The sequence below is a fragment of the Nycticebus coucang genome, chromosome 13, assembly GCF_027406575.1.
Source record: "Nycticebus coucang isolate mNycCou1 chromosome 13, mNycCou1.pri, whole genome shotgun sequence".
Classification (NCBI taxonomy): domain Eukaryota; kingdom Metazoa; phylum Chordata; class Mammalia; order Primates; family Lorisidae; genus Nycticebus; species Nycticebus coucang.
The window spans coordinates 32,915,845-32,938,546 of record NC_069792.1 but is presented as its reverse complement, the minus strand read 5'-3'; the positions used below and the strand labels follow the sequence as shown (position 1 = coordinate 32,938,546).

The following is a 22,702-nucleotide window of genomic DNA, read 5'->3' as shown; positions in this document are numbered from 1 at the left end:
GGGGCCGGCGCCCTATTCACTGAGCCACAGGTGCCACCGCCTTAGCCATAGTTATTACTTTGAAATTATAAAGTATTTTAAAAGTGATGCCTGGCACACAGTAAACAATTATTAGTCCCCTTTCTTCCAGATCATCTTTTAAACATTATATTTCAAGCTAAAAACTTATCCTCAGGTTTCTTACTTCCATCTTACATGCGTTTAATATTTTCCTACATAATCTCACATAATCATATGAAGCCTATGAAGTAAGCAGAATATTGCAGCTTCCACTATACCTCTACTATACATGAGGAAATAACAGAACAAAAATTTATGGAACTTGCCTAAGTTCACAAACTTAATAAAAAAACATAAAACTGAGACTAAAATCTAAAGCTAATTGTCTACCCACAAGAAACAGTATCAATTATAATATACAATCAACCCTCATAATTCATTCTACAGGTACTCTCAGAATGTAATTCAACATACCAACAGTAAGAAAAGAGTTTGGAGGACCAACGGTCTTGGACCATTTCTAAAGCGAAAATAATAAGAATCCAGCTATATGAGGAAAGACTAGATGATGCTGGCTTGAGTTACCAATCTTACTATGTTACAGTGATGATGAGGGGAAACATATGATTTGCTCTGGGGTTTATGATGCAACTTTCCACAGTCTGTTGAACAAGTTAAAAGAAGAAATAAGATTTACTTCAGAAGACAGGCATACTAAAGTGTATAAACTATCTCTTCCCATGAAAGATAGGTAACCTATACTCACAAGTTCATATTTAGATAATATTGTGGGGAAAACATCTCTCTGATCCTATAGGTGATATTATACATGAATTCTGTAGTACTGTTTAAACTTTAAAATATGGTCACACTGGCTGGGTGCACTGGCTCACACCTGTAATACTAGCAGTTTGAGAGCCCAAGGAAGGAGTATTACTTGAGGCCAGGAGTTTAAGATGAGCCTGGATGAACACAGTGAGACTTGGTCTCTACAAAAAATTTTAGAAATCAGCCATGCATGGTGGTGTGTGCCTAGCTACTTGGGGGACTGAAGTGGGAGGACGGCTTGAGCCCAGCAATCCTGCAGTGAGCTATGATGGTACCACTGCACTGAAGCATGGGTGACAGACAGAGACCTTGTCTGCGGATGAGGGGAGAAGGTTATATTAACAGCTCACCCATAGTCTCCGTGAAAAGGCCTAGAATGCAAAGCTATGTCCTTCTGTAAAAGAGGGGGAAAGGTCTCATCCAGAAGGTGAGGCAAACAAGGTACTGGTATCAGTCACCTGGGCAAGGAATGCATGCATCCGGGTGGATAGGAAGAGAGGGTAATGTGTAGGGGGATAATCTGGCCCTTTGGGTCTGAGCCAAGAGGGCAGCCAATGGTTTAGGAGAAGCTACTGGACGAAAAATGTTAGAATAAATAGTAATGGCTCGGTGCCTGTAGCACAGTGGTTACGGGGCCAGCCACATACACTGAGGCTAGCAGGTTGGAACCCAGCCAGGGCCAACTGCAACAAAAAAATAGCTGGGCGTTGTGGCAGGCACCTGTAGTCCCAGCTACTGGGAGGCTAAGCAATTGAATTTTTTAAGCCCAGGAATTTGAAGTTGCTGTGAGCTATGATGCCACTGCACTCTACAGAGGGCAATATAGTGAGACTCGGTCTCAAAAAAAAAAAAATAGAATAAGTAGTGAGATGATACTCCCCACATGGAAAGAATGCAAAGTGGGCTCAGCACCTATGGCTCAAGCGGCTAAGGCGCCAGCCACATACACCTGAGCTGGCGGGTTAGAATCTAGCCCAGGTCCACCAAACAACAATGACGGCTGCAACCAAAAATTAGCTGGGCATTGTGGCAGATGCCTGTAATCCCAGCTACTTGGGAGGCGGAGGCAGGAGACTCGCTTGAGCCCAGGAGTTGGAGGTTGCTGTGAGCTGTGATGCTACTGCACTCTACCCAGGGTGACAGCTTGAGGCTCTGTCTCAAAAAAAAGAACATAAAAGTGGAGGGTAAAGGACCTAGCCAAGGTCCTAGTGAAGCCTAGGAAATAGGGTTGCTTTTAGAGTATAACCAATATGCTTTAGCTTTTATTTACATTAGTTGGGTCACACTAGGATAGGTGGTTAACACGATTATTATCGAGAAATATCACGAAGTGCGTCCTTCCTGCATAACGGTGCTCTCCTATCTGAGGATATGAAGACGTATCTATACTAAAGTACATGGATTTGACTTACAAGCAATTTATTTTAGTACTAATAAAATAATTCTCATTTCTAATTCTGGGAGTCTTGTCCATTGTTTGCTTTCTTTGGGGAACCATTTCACTTCCAGCCCATTGGCTCTTTGTATCTGAAATAACAATATGATTGTGATATTTCTCTCTTTGGCTAACCTTATGTGTGCATTCCTCTAGATATTCAAATTCATACAATTGCAATATTCCATAAAACAAAATAATTTCAAATTTCTTGTGTCCTGAGGTCTCTGTCACAGATTTCCTTACAGTGCGTTAGTTGAATCATCGATGAGTTAAGATTAGAGATCATTGATAGCCACTATTGTCAGAAATATTTACAAGAAGGAACCTTTACAACAACCTTACAATTGGCACTTATGAAAACAGAGGGGTGAGAAAATGGCCATTACAAATGACTTTTTAAAAAACAGAGGAAAGGAGCAAGTGAAATATTTTCTAAAAAACCTTATATGCAATGACGCTTCTAAAAAGTTATGTGTGTGTTGAATGTTGTCTTAGGAACTCTTTATCTTCCATTCCTGCTGATTCCTGTGAGGGATGTTGTATAATTCACTGAATAAAAAACAAAACAAAGCAAAACAAAACTGATGTTACTGTAGTGGGTTTGAAATGCTCAATGCACCACAGTATACAACCTTAAAGTTAAGCTCCCTTTTCACAGCAACCACTGTATAGCTCCTCAAGCGTCTTTGGACCCAACTGCATGTACACACTGAGGCCCCCTGGTCTTTGATGCACCGTTTAGAAGTTTTGTTGGTTACATAGGCACAAACTTGTGGGGGTTTTTCCTTCATTTGAAAACTCAGCGATAATTTTGCTGCAAGAGGTGAGCGGCAGTGCCCCCTAGGAAAGCACTAGTGGGATTCCGATTATTTCACAAGGTAAAGCAGGGGTGGTACCTGTAGCCACGAGGTCAACTAAACTGAAAGATTGCATAGGCTTTGACATGGCCATAAGTTCTGGGGTAGCCGCTAAGCTGTGCTAGGGAAGAGGTGGCAAGTGAAAAGAATGCATGGGGTGGTGCACTGAGGATGGCACACGTCTGTAGGTTTTCTTGTTTTTTAGACAGTCTCACATGGTTGCCCCAGGCTACAGTGCTGTGGTGTCAGAGCTCACAGCAACCCCTAACTCCTGGGCTTCAATGATCTGATCCCCTTGCCTCAGCCTCCCCAATAGCTGTGACTACAGGTACCTACCATTTGCCCATCTAATTTTTCTATTTTTCATAGAGACAAGGTCTCCATCTTGCTCAGACCGGTCTCCAACTCCCAGGCTCAGGCAATCCACCCACCTCAGCCTCCCAGCATGCTAGGATGACAACCATGAGCTATTGTGCCCAGCCAAATCTTTGTCTCACCTGAAGCCTCTCACTTTTTTATTTTTATTTCTTTCTTTATTTATTTCTTGCAGTTTTTAGCCAGGCCCTGGTTTGAAGCTGCCATACCATTATGTGGGGCCAGCACCCTACTCCTTGAGCCAAAAAAGCCTCTCCCTTTTTTAAAGAATCTATTCTTAAGCCTCTCTGAGCTGAAAAATAGGACTCATATTTTTAAAACAACATTACAACTTAACAACCACAAAATTTAAATGAGAACTACTTGTATGACTGTATGTAATTATAAGGGTGACACAATGTGCCAACCGCATTATAAAGCACTTTACAAATACAAACCCTTTTAATGCCCACAGCAATTTTATTAACACGATCTTCATTTCATAGTGAAGGCAAAGGAGCCATTGCTTAAATAATATTCCCGAGGACTCACAAAGAGTAAGTCACAGAGCTGGGAGAGAATCCGGAGAGTCTGGTGCTAGAATCCTGCCTTACCATTACATTCCATTACACATTTCCGAAAAAACTAGAAGGAAGAAACAGAACAAACCATGGGAGTCTGTACTCTCCTCCAGCACTACCACGAGGAAGGAGACTAAAACCTTCTTTAGAGAATCTAAAATTTTTTTTATCAAAAGTGAAGTTTCTCCAACACACATTCCCTCAAATTGTGGTGAGGAGGAATTAAAATCATTAGTACTCTAAAGTCAAATGACAACAGAAGATGCTTCAAGCACATGGAGGAGCTAGTGAGAAACACCAGGTAGTGTAAGTTTAGGGTAGTGCTGCTGCTAGCAAACTAATCAATAGGAGTAGAAAAGAAATTACTACTAGTCTAATCCAGACCATCTGAGCCACGGTAGTGTAGGATGGTCCTCGGGTCCAGAAAATGTGGCTTGGGCAGCACCAATTAAGCTGTTATTGATGGTCATCTCGTCCAAGTCTATTGTTCTATGACAACTGAACTCTAAAAAACACATCTGTTCTGGCATTTTCATAACCCTTCAGGCCGTCTGCGTCTCCTTAGTGGAGTCGGCAGGACAAACTCTACCACCATAGAGAAACCTACGTGCACCCCTTTTGCCAGCCACCCTTTTCAGCTGGACCAACCTCTCCTCTTCCTCCCCCTGCTCAGCCAGCATGAGTGGAGAATGAGGATGAAGACCTTTGTGGTGAAACACATCCACCTTTAGTAGTAAAGATCAAGTGGTGTTTTGTCCGGTGTTGGTATCAGGGTGAAACTGGTGGCACGAAGTCAGTTTGGAAGTGTGCTAAATCCATGCCACGAAGTGTAGAAGGACAAAAAGAATTAGGAAGCCTTTTGAAAGCAGATACGAGACAATCCTCCAGATGTCATTCATGAGGTGGTCTTTGCAGAAACTCTATACAGGAGAGATGGAGCTCCACACAGCTCCCTTGAGTTCACATAGATAAGCGACAGCCTCAGATCATGAAGAGTTTCATGTCTGTGGCATCCATGCGTTCACAGAGCACACTCTCAAAATGATACAGACTAGCCACGACAGCTATAGAGAAAAATCATGAAGAAAACTGATAACAATATGGAACATGCATTTATTTAAGTGAAAGCCAGGGATGAGGAGCAAGGAATAAGGGATATAGATGACAGGAAAAGGGAGTGTCAGGGCGGAGTAAATGAACAGGATTCCAGGGGGGTGTAAGGGAGTGGCAGGGGAGAGTAAATAAAAGTAGCTCAAATGTGGACACAGTCCCAGGACAGGTCTCCTTGGCCTTGATGTTGTTTTGGCCTATTGAAATGGTATCTCCAGCTCCCAGGAGAAGTTGTGGCTGCAGGACAGAGAGGCAGCTATGAGGCCACCAGGAACAAAATTCAGGTCCCCCGCCCAGGGTCTGCCTGGCAGGCTTGGACACCCGGTGCTCAGCAGTCACCATGCCCCAGGGACTGTTGGTGACCAGGGAACCACGGCCACAGGCTCTTTGCAGCTGGCCACCAGACAGAGTCCTGAGCAGGGATGCACAAAAGTCCCCCTACCCTCCGCCAACCTTTGCAGCCACTCACATATTGTACTGGTCCAGTGGCTTCATGGTTTGGAACCAGGACTGAAAGTCTCTGTCCGGTTGAAAACAGAAATTATTGGCAGTCACCTGCAGCAACTGCAGCTGCTGGACGATCTTGAAGGCCTGGAGCCATGGAGAAGGATGGATGCTGACTGGGCCGGGGGGGAAGACTCTGAAGGGGCCATGCTGGGGAGGGCAAGGGGCCGATCTCTGGCGCCTTTCTCTGGAGTGGTTCCCTTCTCCCCTCCCATCCTCTGAAGGCCCAGTCTGTCCTCAGAGTTGGATGTCAACTGCCTTTCTCCAGGAGTTGGTTTTCATTCCCATCCTGCACGTTTCATGGGGTGGACTGTCCCTTCCCTGACGTCAAACCCCCCCAGGAAATCTACGATGTGGAGGATGCAGCCAGGGAATGTCCTCCCAGGGCAGTCTCTGACTTCCACATGTTGTGCTTCCCCAGAGAGAGGCCCCCAGTTGCCCACCTTCCCCTTTTTGTTATGTTGAGCACATTTCCGTGCAAGGCACAGCCAATGCCCGGGAGAGAGGCCCCCCAGCCATGACTCCCCCCTCCTTGGGCTCCCTTGCTGCGTGTCATCCAGGCTCACTGGCCAGGGGACCTGCGCACAAGGCACTTGCACCCACATCACGCTGTGGGTTGTGAAGAAGGGAGCGTGCGGGCTCCCCCTGATGCTCAGGGGCCCTGTGACCCAACACTTCCTCATGACAAGTAGGGGCACACAAAATCTCCTTGCACACAAAGAGAGTTTGGAGCCACATGGGAGCTGCCTGAGTGTGGAGGGGCCAATTTCAACTCCTCCCGTGGGCAGCACCTGAGGGAGAGGCTGAGTCCAGCTCAGCCAGACACTCGGGCAGCTCAGCAGTCAGGCAGCTCTGCAGCTTCTGCCTTGGGAGCAGGGACTGGAGGCTGACGTCGGGCCTGATACCCCAGCTCACAGGGCTGCCTGGGAGCAGTTTTGCTGAGTGCTGAGTTCTCAGGGCTCCATCCAGGAATGTCTCCCCCCAGCCTTAGGATTCTGGTCCCCAGTGTGCCAGCCCTAGGCTCACTCACAGCCACATTATTCTGCGTCCACTTCTGCAGCAGAGTTAGGTCATCGACAAAGATTCCAAGAAAGGGAATGACGCCCTGTGTCATTGGGGTGGGAGTGGTGATGAGCACCCACCTGCAAGTGGCCTTCCCCGTTCTGTTGTCCGGAATCTCACACCCCACCCCAGTCTCCTTGACCTCCCCTCAAGATCTCTGACTTGGAGCAGCCAGACACCTTCAGCTTCCTCCTTCCATTCTATCCCTCTCCTCCCCCAGCTGCACCCATGTTCACCTACAGCCTGGGATGTTCACAGGTCACAATGCCTTGTGGTCCCAGACCCCACCCTTCCTGTAGGGCATGCTGAGCCCAGCTCTTCCAGGCCTTTGTCCTGGGCCCTCTGCTGAGGGCATTTCAGGCACCAGCTACAGGAAGGAGGGCCTAGTAGGAGGCCCTTGCTCTCCTGATGGGGAGACTCCAGCTGGGGGGGAGGCCCTGCCCTCCGTCCCAGTGGCCCTCCCCACCCACACCAAAGGAGGCTCACCTTCCGTTTCTGCTGCCTCATCTGGGCTCTCTGAGGGTTTTTTTCCCGGCGGGCCAGCTTGGAGATCCCCAGCTGCCAGGGTCAGGACAAGGTCAGTGAGACTATTTTGCCCTCACTCAGCTACTCCCAGGACCCTGACCTCGCACTGTGGACACCTGGACACAGTCAGCTGGTGAGGTGCTACAGTCACTCAGTGAGCTCTGGTTCTAGACCCAGCCCTGTGTCCTACACCCACTTGCTGTGTTACTGGGGCATGCAGCTCAGCCCCTCGTTTGTCTGGAGACCCTGCCCCAGCTGCCCACACCACACACCAGCAATAGAGGCCCGGCTTTCTGGAGAATTTCTGGCTGGTTTTGGGAAAGAAAGAAGCCACCACCACCACCACGACATTTCCCCATCGGCTGGTGGAAGCTACATAACCAGAGGGACCAATGCAATGGATATTAGCCAGAGCCGTGCTAATTATCCAGCTCGTCCCTGATGAACAGCCAGGAAAGCCCCTTCTCTCTTCTGAACAGGACTGGCGACTGGTACTTTTCAGGTAAACGTTGAGTTAGAAAATTAACCAAAAATCACCCGGTTCGGTACCCTTTCCAAATTCCCCTCTCCCTGCCCTCTAAACATTTGCCCCCAGCCCCAGCCCCCCTGTACCTTTATCAGCTTCTCCCGGGTCATCCTGTCATCGCGTGCGCACAGTTCTTTATACGCTCTCGCGCTTTCCCTTTGCAGAGGGGAAAGAAAGTCGGATAAATCAGGGAGTAGCGGGGAGGAGGGCGAGTTCACATTCCTTGAACTGGGAATGAAAAGGATCCAAACCAGCAGGATTTGTGTTTCCTCTGGGCTCCTGATTCCCAGAGGCTCCACAGGACTGGAGCGGGCGCTGACCTGCTGTTCATCTGGCCCAGCCCAATGTCAACTGGGCAGCTCACTTTCTCAGTTTAGATGTGCGCTAGACATGGGAATATCTCCAATGTGGCAAAGGCCCGTGCCCAACGGTGAAGAAAACTTGGTGCTGAGTTAGACGTTCGGTGTTAACACCCAGTGGACTGAGAGACCCTGGCAGGCCACCCATTCCTGCCTCCTGAGGTGCTGGGCTCCCCTCCCCTCCCAGTGCAGTGAGGGAGCATGGCAGACCCGGGAGAGGTGCTGGTGCAGCTCAGGAGACACACGCCCACCCACCTGGATACTGCTCTCCAGGTCTCCTGGAGACTATGGATGGGCGCAGCCTTCAGGGCTGTGACTATGCCATGCAAAGATGAGTAGTTGCTCAACTTATGACACTCCTGGGGAGGGAAGAGGATGCACCGTGAGGTGGGGAGTTGGAGCCCCACTGCCCGAGCTGTGCCCCCTGTGCTGACCTTTCCTCTGTGGGGAGGCAGAGGCCCAGGGAGGCACAGGAGAGCAGTCTGGGCCCCAGTGAGTTTCACACTCTGGGAGGACAATTACAGTTCAACCCAACGTCGGTGTCCAGGCGCAAAGGGCGCACCAACACTGGGCATGGAAGTCAAGGTCAGTGTGCCCCGGACAGGAACGGGGCTGGGGGCTGTTGAGGGGCTTGGACTCTGTTCAGCAAATTTGACATCGGACAGAGGAGAGAACGAGTGTCCTAGGGCCTCCCATGCTTTACCGAGGCCACCTGGATCCAGAGCCCCAGCACCCTGGCCCTGTCTCAGGCCCTCCCACAGCTTACCCTGGCCACCTGTATCCAAAGCTCCAGCACCCTGGCCCTGTCCTGGGCCTTCATGGTGCGGGTCTCCAAGCACGTGCTTATCACAAAATACACCACAGTATCGAAGTGAATCAAGGCAGCGCCGACTGTGGGTGCCACCAGAGCTATGTCCATCCCGTCCAGCTCAATCAAAAAGGTGTCCAGGCACTCCCACGGCAGCAGCTTCTTAAATTGCTCCTGGGGAGGAAGAAAGATCCACATGGGCACCGCCCAGGGCAGCTCTGAGTCTAAAGTCACCCCTTGACTCAGGCAGGTGACCAGATTCTCAGCTTTGGCATTGGCTCTCCCAGAGTAGTCGGAGCCCCGGGTTTCATTCCCCTTTCACGGAGGGCGCGAAACGCATAGAGCCGGGCAAGGAGAGAACAGCACGTGGTGTTTCCCCCAGGCCGGCCTCCAGGAGCCCACACTCCGCAAGGTGCTCAGCCCGGCCCTTCCTGAGGCCACCTGTGTGCCAGGCCTTCTTTCTGTTGAGACGCACGTGGCCCGTGGCAGCCACCTCCAGGGTCTCAGTGCGGGTGTCTGGTCTGAAATGGAGTCTGTGCCAGATGTGTAGTAATTGCTGAGGCTGGTGAGGCCTCCCGGGCGGGGGGCTTAGCAGCCGGGGCGGCATGCTAAGTGGGCCACCCCTGCATCTAGTGGGCCAGGCCCCCACCCTGTACTCTGTCCCCTCCCATGGGATGTGCCCAGCAGATGTGTGTAGCTGCCACAGACACAGGGACCGTAAATACAGAAAGAAACTCAAACAGCTGGCCTGGCTCATAAGCCGTGCAGCAGGGTGGGACCAGATCGCTGGCCTCTGGTCAGGGAAGGGGTTTGAGCAGCTGCTCACCGCATCCAGCAGCGTGAGCTGCTCAGCCACTTGTTTCCCTGTGTACGCCAGGATGCTAGACGGCCCCGCCCTGTGCAGCATTTGTTCAGGCACAGTCCTGGGCTGGCTGAGGCCTACGATTGCCTTTGGTTGTGCCTTGCCAGTTTTCACTGGCTTTCCAGATGGCTCTGTCCAGGGTGCTGCCCTTGAGCCTGGCCCTGGAGCTGGCTCCATATACATTGGGAGATCCAGGGATGCAGGCACCCCTGGCTCCAGAGCAGGCCTCTGCTCGCCCAGATCTGCCGGCGCTGGTGCTGGTTCTATGGCCAGCACTGGGATTGCCTGTTGTTCTGGAGATTGAGCAGGAGATGGAAAAGGAGATAAAGTCAGCCGCATCTGTCACTCCCTACTGGGTTATCCAAACACACCATTACCTCCCCATGACAAAGAGAATTTCAGCCCCAAACGCTACCTTTCTGAAGCTGGTAAACTGCTGCCATCCCACCCTCTGGGTTTGTGCCAATGGGCCTGAATTGGTACAGCCAAGCAAGCGCGATGGTGGCTTGATGCCCCAGGTATGATGTGGACACGGTGACCTGTATGTCAGCCACCTCAAACCTGAGCCTTGGAATGCTCACATTCTTGTCGCAGAACACAGGGCATCCATCTGGCCAGGAGACGTAGATGGAAGAGGTGCTTCTGGGGATGACAAGTGGAACCTGAGTCAGAGGCCTGGCTTTTCCTCTGACACCCTTCCCAGGACAGTCCTGTGTATTTATGTGTCCCTGGGCCTACTCCTCCAGTCTAGAGGACAGGCTGAACTTCCCTGGCTGTCTCTGCTGCCCTGGCAGGGACAGAACTGGTCATGGATCAGGATTGGACACACTATTGTGGGCCTCGCCCTCCCCCTGCCATTGTCACTGCAGATCAACCGCAAGGACCTCTGCACCCCTGAGCCCTCAGGGCTGTGACTGGAGGCCGGAGGGTCAGCAGGGTGCTCATCATCACACCAGTGTGGGCTCCTGCTGCTGTGGTCGGGGAGGGGGTGTGGGCTGGAGGAGACAGGAAGAGCTGGGAAGGTACTTGTGCTGAGGATGGGCCCCTCAGGGGCAGCTCTGAGCCACGCTTCTCCTCTCTGCAGGGACCTGCCACCCCCCCACAGCTCTAACCGACTCATGTCTTCCTTGAAATCCCCTGACCTTAGCCCTCTCATGAGCATCCTCAAGTGGCTGAGACCCAGGTTCTGTTTTGTTTCCCCAGCCACAGTCCCACAGAGCCCCATACTCTGAGTAGAAAAGGAGTTCTTTCCTTGGACCACAAGCATGCCTTTTGAGTTACTCATGGGGTTCGTGATGGAAAAATCCCAGAATCTGGGATCTTTCTCTGTGCATAGAAGATGCTGGGTGGTCCTCAAGGAGGAGGACGTTACCTCCTCGTGTCTGCTCTGACTTCCTGACTCCCTGCACAGAACTGCAGCCCGAAGACTGTCATCTTCTTTGTTCATTAAATTAAGTTTCTAGAACATGCCTGCACAACCAGCTGGTTACTGAATGACTCCGACAGAACCTTGGCAGATATCTAAGTGGTTCTCGGGACTCTTTCCCCACCCCAGGAAACCCCTGTTCTCTCAAGGACAGGGACAAGGTGGAAGGAAACTCAAAGCTCTGCGAGTGGGACCAGGTTTGCTCTCTCTGTGCTTTTCCCACAAAGGGACACAGACGTATGGGCTACTGAGGTGTGAGGCAGAGGGCGCCTTCTGTGAGGAGACTGACGGTAAATGTGAACAGCCACAGCAGCCCCTGAAGCCTCTCCACAGAGCCAGGAGCGAGGGACCCAGCTGCCACCTCTTATTCTATTGATTTTCCTCCAAAACCTCATAAATGTAATCCTCTGACCACTCCACTTTTCAGAGGAGTGAAGCGAGGCTCAGGGGAACTGAATGACACCCACAGACCTAGTTGGCAGGTGGGGGCAGCACTGTGCCTTGGCCACTCACCTCCTGACCAGTTTCTCTAGGAACCGTGCCATGGTGTTGATGTCGTGGTAGGAGCCCTGGGAGGTCATGGAGCAGATGTTTTGTGCCGAAAGGACTGGCACCAGGGAGCTCACCAGCATGTCCCAGGTGGCTGGCCGGGAGGTCCTCACTTGCAGCTCCGTAAAGCAGACGGCCGACTCATTTCCATACTAGCGGGGACAAAGAGGGACACACAGTCAGTGATCCTGACCCTCCAGAGAATGGGGTCTGATGCTCAATGCAGGAAGCTCCAGCCCTTCAGAGACTTGTGCCTTTAGAAGTCATGGGTGTCCCTAATTCTACACTTAGGACGTAAAATGTGATGAGCACGAAGAGCTGCATGAAGCCCCTGATACCCTGCAGGCTGCTTCAGGGGGCTTGTTAGGCAGAAAAAGAATGCCCCTGCTCAGACACCCTGTAATGAAGATCCCAGTGCCCGTGAGTCCCCAAATGACCCTCACTGTGCAAATGAGAAAATTCAGGCTCTGGGATGTCACCTGGCTGTCACCCGCACATGGGTCAGAGCTGTGGCCCTCCCAGGGAAGGCTGCATGAATTTTCCCCTAAGCTTGCAGCAGCTCAGCCCGCTCTCACTCAGGGAGAGGGTCTTGACCCAGCCTGTTTCTCCCCTCTCTGTGGAGACCATGCACAGGGCCATGCGTCCTAGAACAGGATTCTCCACTGAGAACCGCGCAAGTGTCTGTCTTTGTTACTTTAAAAGAAGTCTTGAGAGACAGCCTGAGCAACTCTCGGCTTGGCATAGGGGTAAATGCAGTGAGACCCCAGGGTGGAAGAAAGCTTGTTACAAGTCCACAGGGCTGAGGAGGTGACTCAGCGGGGAGAAATCTCAAATAGGTATGCAGAAATGTATAGGGAAGACTGAAATATGACTCCCAGGTGTCAGTTGCAAAACTGGAAATGGAAGCAATGATGTGATTGCATTTCCTACCAAACCTACATTGGAAAACACTTCAAACAATATTAAAACCAGGGAGGCTGGCTGCAGAGCAGCAGCGACATTCAGAGACCACTGCTAACCAGTCCGTGCCCCAGGAAGTCTGGAGCTTATACTTAACAGTTGCCAAGTACCCCCTTCCTGGGAGCCCACCTGAGCACATGTCATGGGCCGAAATTCATAACTTCATGTCTGATGTCCCCAGAACATGACGGCATTAGGACAAAAGGTCCTTCTAGTTACATGTCCCTAATAACATATCACTGGTGTCCTTCTAAGAAGAGGTGCTAAGGACACAGACAGGCATGACAGAGGACCTCTCTGTGAATGCGGAGATGAAACGTGGCCACAGAAGCCAAGGAGAGAGGCCTCTGAGAGACCTCCCCAGCCGGCAGCGTCACGTGGGACTTCCAGCCTCCAGAACTGAGAGGAAGTCAATTTCTATTGAAGGAGCCCTTCGGCCTTAGGGTTAAGTTCTGCCAGCTCCTCGAACTGTCCCAGCCAATTGGGACACAGCAGTTTCCCTGCAGCATGGCTGACTGAGAAATAGGATTGTGTCCAGTCAGGCTCCGCGGGCATTGAAAGGCTGGGCAGCAGTGGGAAATGGCCTCCCTGAGGGAAAATGGCCAAGACCGGAGGGCAGAGCACCTGCCTGGTGGGGCTACAAGGATCTGTTCCCGAGATGTCACTTTGCAGACAAGAGCAGGCAGCAGCATTGTCTCCTTCTGTGTGTGACCCCTCCCATTTTGTTTAGACCCCCTGGTTTAGTGTTGGCTGTTAGCGTTGGAGAGGCCTGGCTGGGAAGGGAACTGCCTGCCTATTCCGGGAGACCCCCTGGGCCATATTAAAGCTGTGAGAGCAGCAACCACATGGGGAACTATCCCTGGACTAGTGTAAAGTGAAAACTACAGGAAGCATTTTCTCTGACATCCCCACAACTACGTGAGTAGTGAACGTGCCTCTTACCAAGTTGCCACTGGGGAGACACAAGGCCGGAATATTTAGGGAGTGGATTGTGGGTCACTCAAGGGCTAAAACAGCCAAGGACAGAGCCCGGGGCATCCCTCTTTGGGTCTGTGGAGACCCCTTTGCTCCCATTCTCACCCCAGGCTGGCGCTGGCCACGGTCAGGGGCCTGCTGCGTCAGTTCTTTATCCAAAGAGAGAGCCGCGGACTCCTCCAGCGGCTCCTCCTGGATTACCTCCAGGGAGCTCTGGAAAGAGAGGCCCCGACGTCGGGCCGAGAGCCTTCGATGGCAGCCAGGTGCTCTCCTCAGGGAAACCACCAATCGAGACTCATCTCTATTCTAGCATGGACAAAGAGAGACACACAGTCAGTGACCCTGACCCTCCAGAGAATGGGCTCTGATCCTCAATGCAGGAAGCTCCAGCCCTCCAGAGACTCGTGCCCTTAGAAGTCAGGGGTGTCCACGATTCTACGCTTTTCACCTACAACGTGATGGGCACAAAGAGCTGAATGACACCACTGACACCTTCCAGGCTGCCTCAGGGAGGTTGTTAGGCAGAACAACAATGCCCTGCTCACACACCATGGATGAGGAGCACTGTGCAGTGAGTCCCCAAATGGCCCTCCCTGTGCAAATGAGAAAACTCAGGCTCTGGGATGTCACCTGGCTGTCACCAGCATCTGGGACATGGCTGCGGCCCTCTCAGGGAGGCCTCCATGATTTTCCCTCTAAGATCACAGAGACTCAGCCTGCTCTCACTTGGGGCGAGTGTCTTGGGCCAGCCTGTTTTCCCCCTCTCTGTAGAGACCATTCCCGGGACCAGACGTCCCAGGAGAAAGCTCTCTACTGAGAACAATGTCAGAGTCTGTCTTTGTTACATTGAACGGATTCCTGAGAAACAGCCTCAGCAACACTGGGCCTGGCATAGGGGCAAATGCTATGAGACCCCAGATTGGAAGAAAGCTTGTTACAGGGCCACAGGGCTGAGCAAGTGACTCAGGGGAGAGAAATCCCAAATAGGTATGAAGACACTGAAATGTGGCTCTCAGGTGTCAATCACAAAACTGGAAATGACAGCAATGATGTGATTGCATTTCCCACCAAACCTACATTGAAAAACACTTAAAACAACATTAACACCAGGGAGGCTGGCTACAGAGCAGTGTGACATTCAAAGACCACTGCTAACCTGTCCGTGCCACAGCAAGTCTGGAAGTTATACTGATCGCAGCCAATACAACTCTCTAGTGTAAACTGTTGGCAAGCACCCCCTTCCTGGGAGCCCACCTGAGCACATGTCATGGGCCGGAATTCAGACCCTCATGTCTGATGCCCTCAGAATGTGACTGTATTAGGACAAAAGGTCCTTGTAGTTACATGTCCCTGATAACATATGACTGGTGTCCTTATAAGAGGAGGTGCTAAGAACACAGACAGGTTTGACAGAGGACCTCTCTGTGAATGCGGAGATGAAACGTGGCCACAGAAGCCGAGGAGAGAGGCCTCTGAGAGACCTCCCTAGCCGGCAGCGTCACGTGGGACTTCCAGCATCCAGTACTGAGAGGAAGTCAATTTCTATTGAAGGAGCCCTTCGGCCTTGGGGCTAAGTTCAGCCAGCTCCCCGAACTGTCCCAGCCACTTGGTACACAGCAGACTTTACAATGTCTGAGCTGTTTATAATTGAAAGGATGTCTTCCATTTCCCCAAATAAAGCTAAGGCCTAGAGATTTCTATTTAGATGTAAAGCAATATACTCCTTACTTAAGGAGTGGACTTTGGGCATAAAGGTAAGGTGGGTATTCCTGAAGCAGCGTCTCCTCTCTCCTTTCTTTCTCTCCTCCATTTATCCCACCAAATCTCCTCCATTTATTCCCTGCAGCATGGCTGACTGAGAAATAGGACTGTGTCCAGTCAGGCTCCATGGGCATTGAAAGGCTGGGCAGCAGCGGGAAATGGCCTCCCTGAGGGAAAATGGCCAAGACCGAGGGCAGAGCTTCTGCCCGCTGGGGCTACAAGGATCTATTCTAGAGATGGCACGTTGCAGACAAGAGCAGGCAGCAGCTTTGTCTCCTTCTGTGTGTGACCCCTCCCATTTTGTTTAGCCACCCTGGTGTACAGTGCCTGTTAGTGTTGGAGAGGCCTGGCCGGGAAGGGAACTGCCTGCCTTCTCCAGGAGACCCCTGGGCCGGATTTAAGCTGTGAGAGAAGCAGCCACATTGGGAGCTCTCCCTGGACTCGTGTAAAGTGAAAACTACAGGAAGCATTTTCTCCGTTATCCCCACAAGTATGTGTGCAGTTTTGATGCATCTTACCAAGTTGCCCTGGGGATACACGATGGCTGGATTCTTTAGAGAGGAGATTTTGGATCACTCAACTGGGAAAACTGCCGAGGAGAGAGCCTGGGGCATCCCTCTTTGGGTCTGTGGGGACCCCCTCTGTGCCCATTCTCACCCCAGTCTGGCGATGGCCGTAGTCCATAGACTGGTGCACCTGGTCTTCATCTGCGATCAGAGATTGTGTGGAGTCCTCCATGGACTCCTCACGGAGGTCCTGCATCCCCACGCACCTCTGCAAATGGAAGGCCCCATGCCGGGGGAAGAGGCATCAATGGCTGCCTGGCACTCTCCACAGGGGAAAACCCCTGGGAGATTCTGCTCCCCAGAACACACACACAGTGGGACGTCTGAACAGACCTCCCACCAGGGAAGAAGACAGATGACAGCTGGATGTCTAGGGATGACATCTCAGTAGACAAACTTGTCCTTGACACTCACCTTTCTGTCCCAACAGCCAGGACCTGGAGTTCTGAGGTATCAACATGACAGCCCCACCAGGATTCCCATAGGTGATACCCTGCTCCTGTTCAGTGGGGGTCCCCTTGTCTCTTCCTTCCCCAAACATAGTGATATGAGGCGTGCGGATCTCCCCAGATGGGCTCACAGGTGAGACCTTGCCTGCAAGAGACTACCTGGGGCTGCCCTGTGTTACCTGTAGATGCCCCCTGCCAGGTCTCCGCAGGCAACGGGAGTAGAGGGAGCGCCAACATTGGCCAATTCGGACAAGGCACCCACTTCGGGCTTTCCGGACATGAGGATTAGGAGAAGGTGCGACACAACACGAGAACATCCTCCTCTCTTGAGCGTATCCCACAAAATGAGCCAGACACAGGTCTGTGTCTAGAATGTGGGTGCCTGGCTACCAAGGGTTCTAAGTTCTGTTGGGGTCTGTCACCAAGGAAGTGAGGTCACTTTTCCAAGATTCCACATTTGGCCCTCACCCTCTTCACTATGTCTACTCCTCACCTGTACACTGTTATACAAACACAGCCCCTTCAGTGCACGGTCCCCCACCCTGTGGAGACAGGGCTGGCTCTCAATCTCCCTTCCTGACCTTGAAGGTCACCCTAGACAAGTCCTGTGTGTTTTTCCATTCGGTCCCCCAGTCGAATACGTGCACAGTGGGGATCGTGCTATCCTCTGTATCCTAGGGAATTCATCAAGTGTACTTGAAAACAACGTAGAGAGCTCACAGTGTCTTATCACCTCTGGATAACACACAGACTTGTGGGTGGAAGAATCACAAGAAGGGGTGGAGACAGAACACTGAATGATACCAGTTGATGAGGTTATTCAAAAAGCCCACCAGATGTTTGAAACAGCTACAAGTTTACCATGTTCTGGTATTAAAGGGATATGAATTCCTTGGTGGAAAAAATAAACACATCTGCTCTAATCCCTGAGAGCACTCTGAGGCAGGGGAATGCAACTGCACAGGTGTGAGTCACCACCTTCCCTAGAGTGTCATTGTCTGAGTTTCATATAATTGTGATTGCCCGTCACTTCAAAGCAGGGATAGTCGAAGTGTAAGTCAATCACTTCACAAATAACCCAGGGACACGGAGAGAACAAGAACGTCTTCTAACCATCTCTCTAACTGCATAGCATTCTAGAGAGAAACTGAGAAGCAGATTGTAAAGGGAGATTATACAAATCTGGAGCCCAGCAATATGTACATGTATTATAGTGTAAATGCAGAAATTGTCCCTTTGGAAAATAAACATGTATCTCAAGTGGACCTATGAACAGTGTACAAGATTTAATCAATTCTGATAGACATTCTATGTATTCACTCTATTAAACTATGAAGCAAGATATCCTTATAGGATATTTTACTGCACAACTTAGGAAAACGTTCCCTAAGAAAAATTTCCATATTTAATGAGAATGTCTCCAATTCAAAAATGGTCATGTGTAGGATAAACAAGGAAGGTGTTTTGATGTAGCCTTGGTGTAATGATTGGTTGAAATTATGACGACGAAGAAAATCCCTCAAAGAAAATAAGACTACACCTTCCATGATACCACTGACAGCAGATCATCTGCTCCGATAAGTTTTAGATTTCTCTCTTAATTCCTTCTTGTTTTATTTTTTTTCTTTTGACAAGATCATGAAGTAAAAACTGTCCCTAAGGGACCAGAAAATACATGAGCAAATTGTGAAAGTTGCTGTATACCATTTCAAGTTTTCTGTTATGATTTTTATTAAAGTTAATTTTTAAAATATGTAATGATCTTACAAAAGAAAAGATTTCCTTTTTTGTGACAGAGTCTCACTACGTTGCCCAGTAGAGTGCCACGACATCACAGCTCACAGCAGTCTCCAACTCCTGGGCTTAAGCGATTCTCTTGTCTCAGCCTCCCAAGTAGCTGGGCCTTCAGGAGCCTGCCACAGTGCCCAGCAATTTTTTGGTTGGAGTTGTCATTGCTATTTTGCAGGCCTGGGCTGGGTTCAAACCTGCCAGCTCTGCTGTACGTAACCGCGGCGTAGCTGCTGAGCTACAGGCGCCAAGCCACAAAATAAATTATTCTACAAAAAAAAAAAAATGCAATACAAATGCATTAAACATAAACACTCCTGAAACTTTACATCAGGGAACTATATCTTGTTCAGCCAGCAAATTGTTTTTATTTGGTTTCATATGTTTAAAACATGTCAATATTTATTTATTTATTCATTCATTCATTTCTTAGACAGGATCACACTCTATCACCCTGGGTAGAGGGCTATAGTGTCATAGGTCACAGCAACCTTAAACTGGGGCTTAAGCTATCCTCCTACCTCAGCCTCCCTAGTAGCTGAGATTACAGGCGCCTGCCAGGACACCTGGCTAATTTTTCTATTTCTAGTAGAGATGGAGTCTTGATCCTTCTCAGGCTATTCTCCAACTCATGAGATCAAGCAATCCACCCACCTTGGCCTCCCAGAGTGCTGTGATTACAGGTGTGAGCCACCACGCTCAGCATAAATATCTAGACATTTAAATCACTTTTCTCAATCTCAGCTAAAGAAAGATGCTGCGAGAAAGCTGAAAGCACATGGGAACTTTGCAGCATGACCTGCTCACTAATGGTAAAGCAGAAAAGAGCAGGAATCAGGATTCCGGAGTTGGTCACATGAGCCTTTCTTGAACAGTATTCTTACCAGAACTAATAAAATCAATGTGATTTAGCACGATTAAGGGTTCTATACACACACATGTATGTTCATGTGGTGGGAAACCTGTGGCCTTCTTGATCCTTGTATGCAACTTTTTCAATGAATCCAAATTTTACAGAGCCAATTATTCTCTGGCAGTGCCTGTGGCTCAAAGGAGTAGGGCACCGGACCCATCTACCAGAGGTGCTGGTTCAAACCCGGCCCCGGCCAAAAACTGCAAAAAAAAAAAAAATTTTGATTTTATTCTGTGAAATTTGGATTTGATCAAGGGACCGTACCTGGGGTTCTGAAGGGCCATATTGGCCTGAGGCTGGTTTCCCCACCTTTCAAATCTGGATGGTACCGCATGCTGCACGCCCAGGCTGTGGGACATGGCCTAATGATTTTGGACTACAAATCTGTACAGCATGTTCTGAAAATAGTAGGCAATCGTGACAGTAAGTATTTGTGTGTCTGAATAGGTCTAAACTTTGAAAAGGTGGACTACAAATACAGTATAAGAGATTGTTTTCAATGGTATCCCTGCACAGGACACTCAGCATGAAGGAAGCTTCCAAAATTAGAAGTAAGTCTCTGGGTAAATCAGCGAGTTAAGGAGTGGGTAATGTTAAGGGTTAGGGGATTATCATATACTGTTGTAGACTTTATAAATACTGTACACTTAGCTACACTAAATTTATATTTAAAATTATTCTCTCTTCAGTAATAAATTAACCTTACCTTCCTGTATTGTTTTATTTGTACATCTTTGAATTTTGTGAACACACTTACTTTTTTGTAATAAAAGTTTACATAGCCCAACTGTACAAAAGTATTTTCTTTCTTTATATCTTTATTCTATAAACTTTTTCTGCTTTTACGATTTTCTTCATCTATTGTACATAATGCAATGGTACATGTTAAAACTATTCAGTGTGGAGCATAAATGTCTTACCATGAAAAATGAGCAAGTCGGGTGCTGGTTATGTTAACAAGTTTGAAGTGAGCTTTGCAACCTGTATATCAATTTAGCACAATGTACCCTATAAATGCATTACTATACACAGTCATGATTTCATAGAATTAAAAATGAAAGTCATTTTGATTAAAAAAAATTGAAGAAGGTAATCAATGGCAAAGTGATTTGCCAAAGGTCCAACAGAACGTGGCTAATAAAGGCAGCATTTAAAACTTAAGAAAGGATTTTCTTCTGACCTTTAAAGTTTTTTTGTGACTGGATGCAGTGGCTCATGCTTGTAATTCTAACACTCTGGGAGACTGAAGCTGGTGGATCGCTTGAGCTCAGGAGTTCAAGAGCAGCCTAAGCAAGAGTGAGACTCCATCGCTACTAAAAATAGAAAATCCTAGCCAGGCATTGTAGCAGGTGCCTGTAGTCCCAGCTACTTGGGAAACTGAGGCAAGAAAAGATTCCTAGAGCCTGAGAGTTTGAAGTTTGAGGTTGCTGTGCACTGTGACTCCATAGCAATCAACCCTAAGGCGAATGAGTGAGACTCGGGCTCAAAACAATAACAACAATTTTCTTTTGTTAAATACTCAGATGCAGGCACACACAGGATCAGGATCATGATTACCACCTTTTCAGCACCACATGCTGTCCCACTGGAAGGTCTTCAGGGAAAACAACATACACGCAGACATCTCCTACAATAACAATGCGTTTTTCTGAAATACCACTGAAAAACATACCGAACGTACCAGGGATAGAGTTTTGGGGCAAGGGTCTATAAAAGGAAGAGGAGGCCAGTTCATGGATTGGGAACACTTTATTAGCGGAGAAAGGAGTGAGAAAGGGTAGAGGGGAGTGAGCCCAGGGCTCACACAGTTTGAAGAGACTTTTATTATCCCATATCCGTAGGGCAGAATGTGGCAGAGGGTTCAGGGAGTCATTCCTACTACAGAGACACTAATTTTTATACTCCAGGAAAATCTAGGAGTTGTTCCCTTAAGTGGCCACTGGCGTCAACGAAGGTGTAAGAATAAAGGTTACTGCTCAGGAAGATGCCTGACTGCAAACCTCGGCAGAGGCTCCTGACCAGAGGTAGGAAAAGTGGACAGAATCAGATACTATGAAGCCGACGGTGGAGAGCTGAGCCAAGAAAGAAGTTCAGCAAGCTGTAAGTCCAAGGAAGAACATTCAAAAAAAAAAAAAACAAATTACAGATACAAAGCCTACTGACTGGAGGACAGGAGACCCCTCCCCTACGTAGGAGGCCCACCACAGCGTCCGAGCAAGCGGAGAACAAAAGTCCTCTCATTTTACCTCGTTGGAGAGAGCCACTAAAAACCAGATTTCCCTCTCCAGATAGGTCCTACTTATGAACCTACACACAACACCACCACACATAAAATTGAAGAGACATTTCCCTCCACAAGTCCAAAGTCCCAGTCTACCCTTGCCACCTAGCATGGCGGTCTGAAGTTCTGCCCCCTGCAGAGGGCAGAGTGTTTGGTCTTTTCCTGAATGATTGGGGCATAGTGTTGACCACCAAACATCAGGATGAAATCTGTGTGTACCAGGGGAATAAGAGGTTATGAGAATAAAGGGATACTCGATGGGAGAAGGAACAGTGCCCTGGTTATGACCATGCACAGCCAGTGGTGGTATTGACCCTGAGTTTGGGCTATGCCTGGTGTGATGCGGTGCAGAACCCACGGTGGGACAGTGGTTGCCCCGTGTGGACTGAGCTCGGTAGGCAGGGTTGGGCCTGTGAGCAGAGTCTTGCCAGGAATGGACTGAGTCCTGAGGGCAAGAGCATGTTCCCTGACACCAACAGAACCCTCCAGCAGAAGCTTGCTGGGTGTGACGCAAGACCCGAGGGCTGGGGCGTGGTCCCCTGTCTACAGCAGGGCAGTGAGCAGAGGATTTCAAGACCAGCCTGAACAAGAGGGAGACCCTGTCTCTTCAAAATAGCCAGGCATTGTGGCAGGCGCCTGTAGTCCCAGCTACCAAGGAAGTTGAGACAAAAGAATCACTTGGAGCCCAAGAATTTGAGGTTGTGTGAGAATCACTTGGAGCCCAATAATTTGAGGTTGCCGTCAGCTATACCATGGTCCGCTACTAAGGGCAGAAAAGTAAAATTCTGTCTCAAAAAATTAAAAAATTAAAAAAATAAGCAGGGTTGAGTTGCCAGATCCACCATTTCTAAAACTCATTTCATCTCTGGACTACTATGTCAGTCAATAAATGCTCTTATTTTTTTTTGAACAAAAAAAAAAAAAGAGAGAGAGAGAGAGAAATAATTGAAGCTTCATTGAATTTCAAAAAGTTAAAGCATTTGTGGTCAAAATCTTAAAGATTACAAAATAGGGGCAGCAGATGTATAAAAAAGAAATGCAATTAGTGAAATCATGGCTTCTGCATTCCAAGGAAGCCAGATACGGGACAGTGCAGTGAGGTGAAGGTAAACAAATATCTCATCTAGGGGCAACTGGGTTTAATCAAGAAAAATCGCTAAACCCAATGTTCCTAAATCTAGTCCCTCCAACTAGCTGCCCAGCTACAAACCTGAGAAGTC

The 22,702-nt window shown here is 49.1% G+C and overlaps 1 protein-coding gene across 1 annotated transcript in view; it reads right to left on the bottom strand.

Moving 5' to 3' along the window:
- Positions 1 to 22,702, bottom strand: part of LOC128563566 (uncharacterized) — an 856,840-nt gene that overhangs the window by 557,615 nt on the left and 276,523 nt on the right. The gene's annotated exons all lie outside the window — the stretch shown is intronic.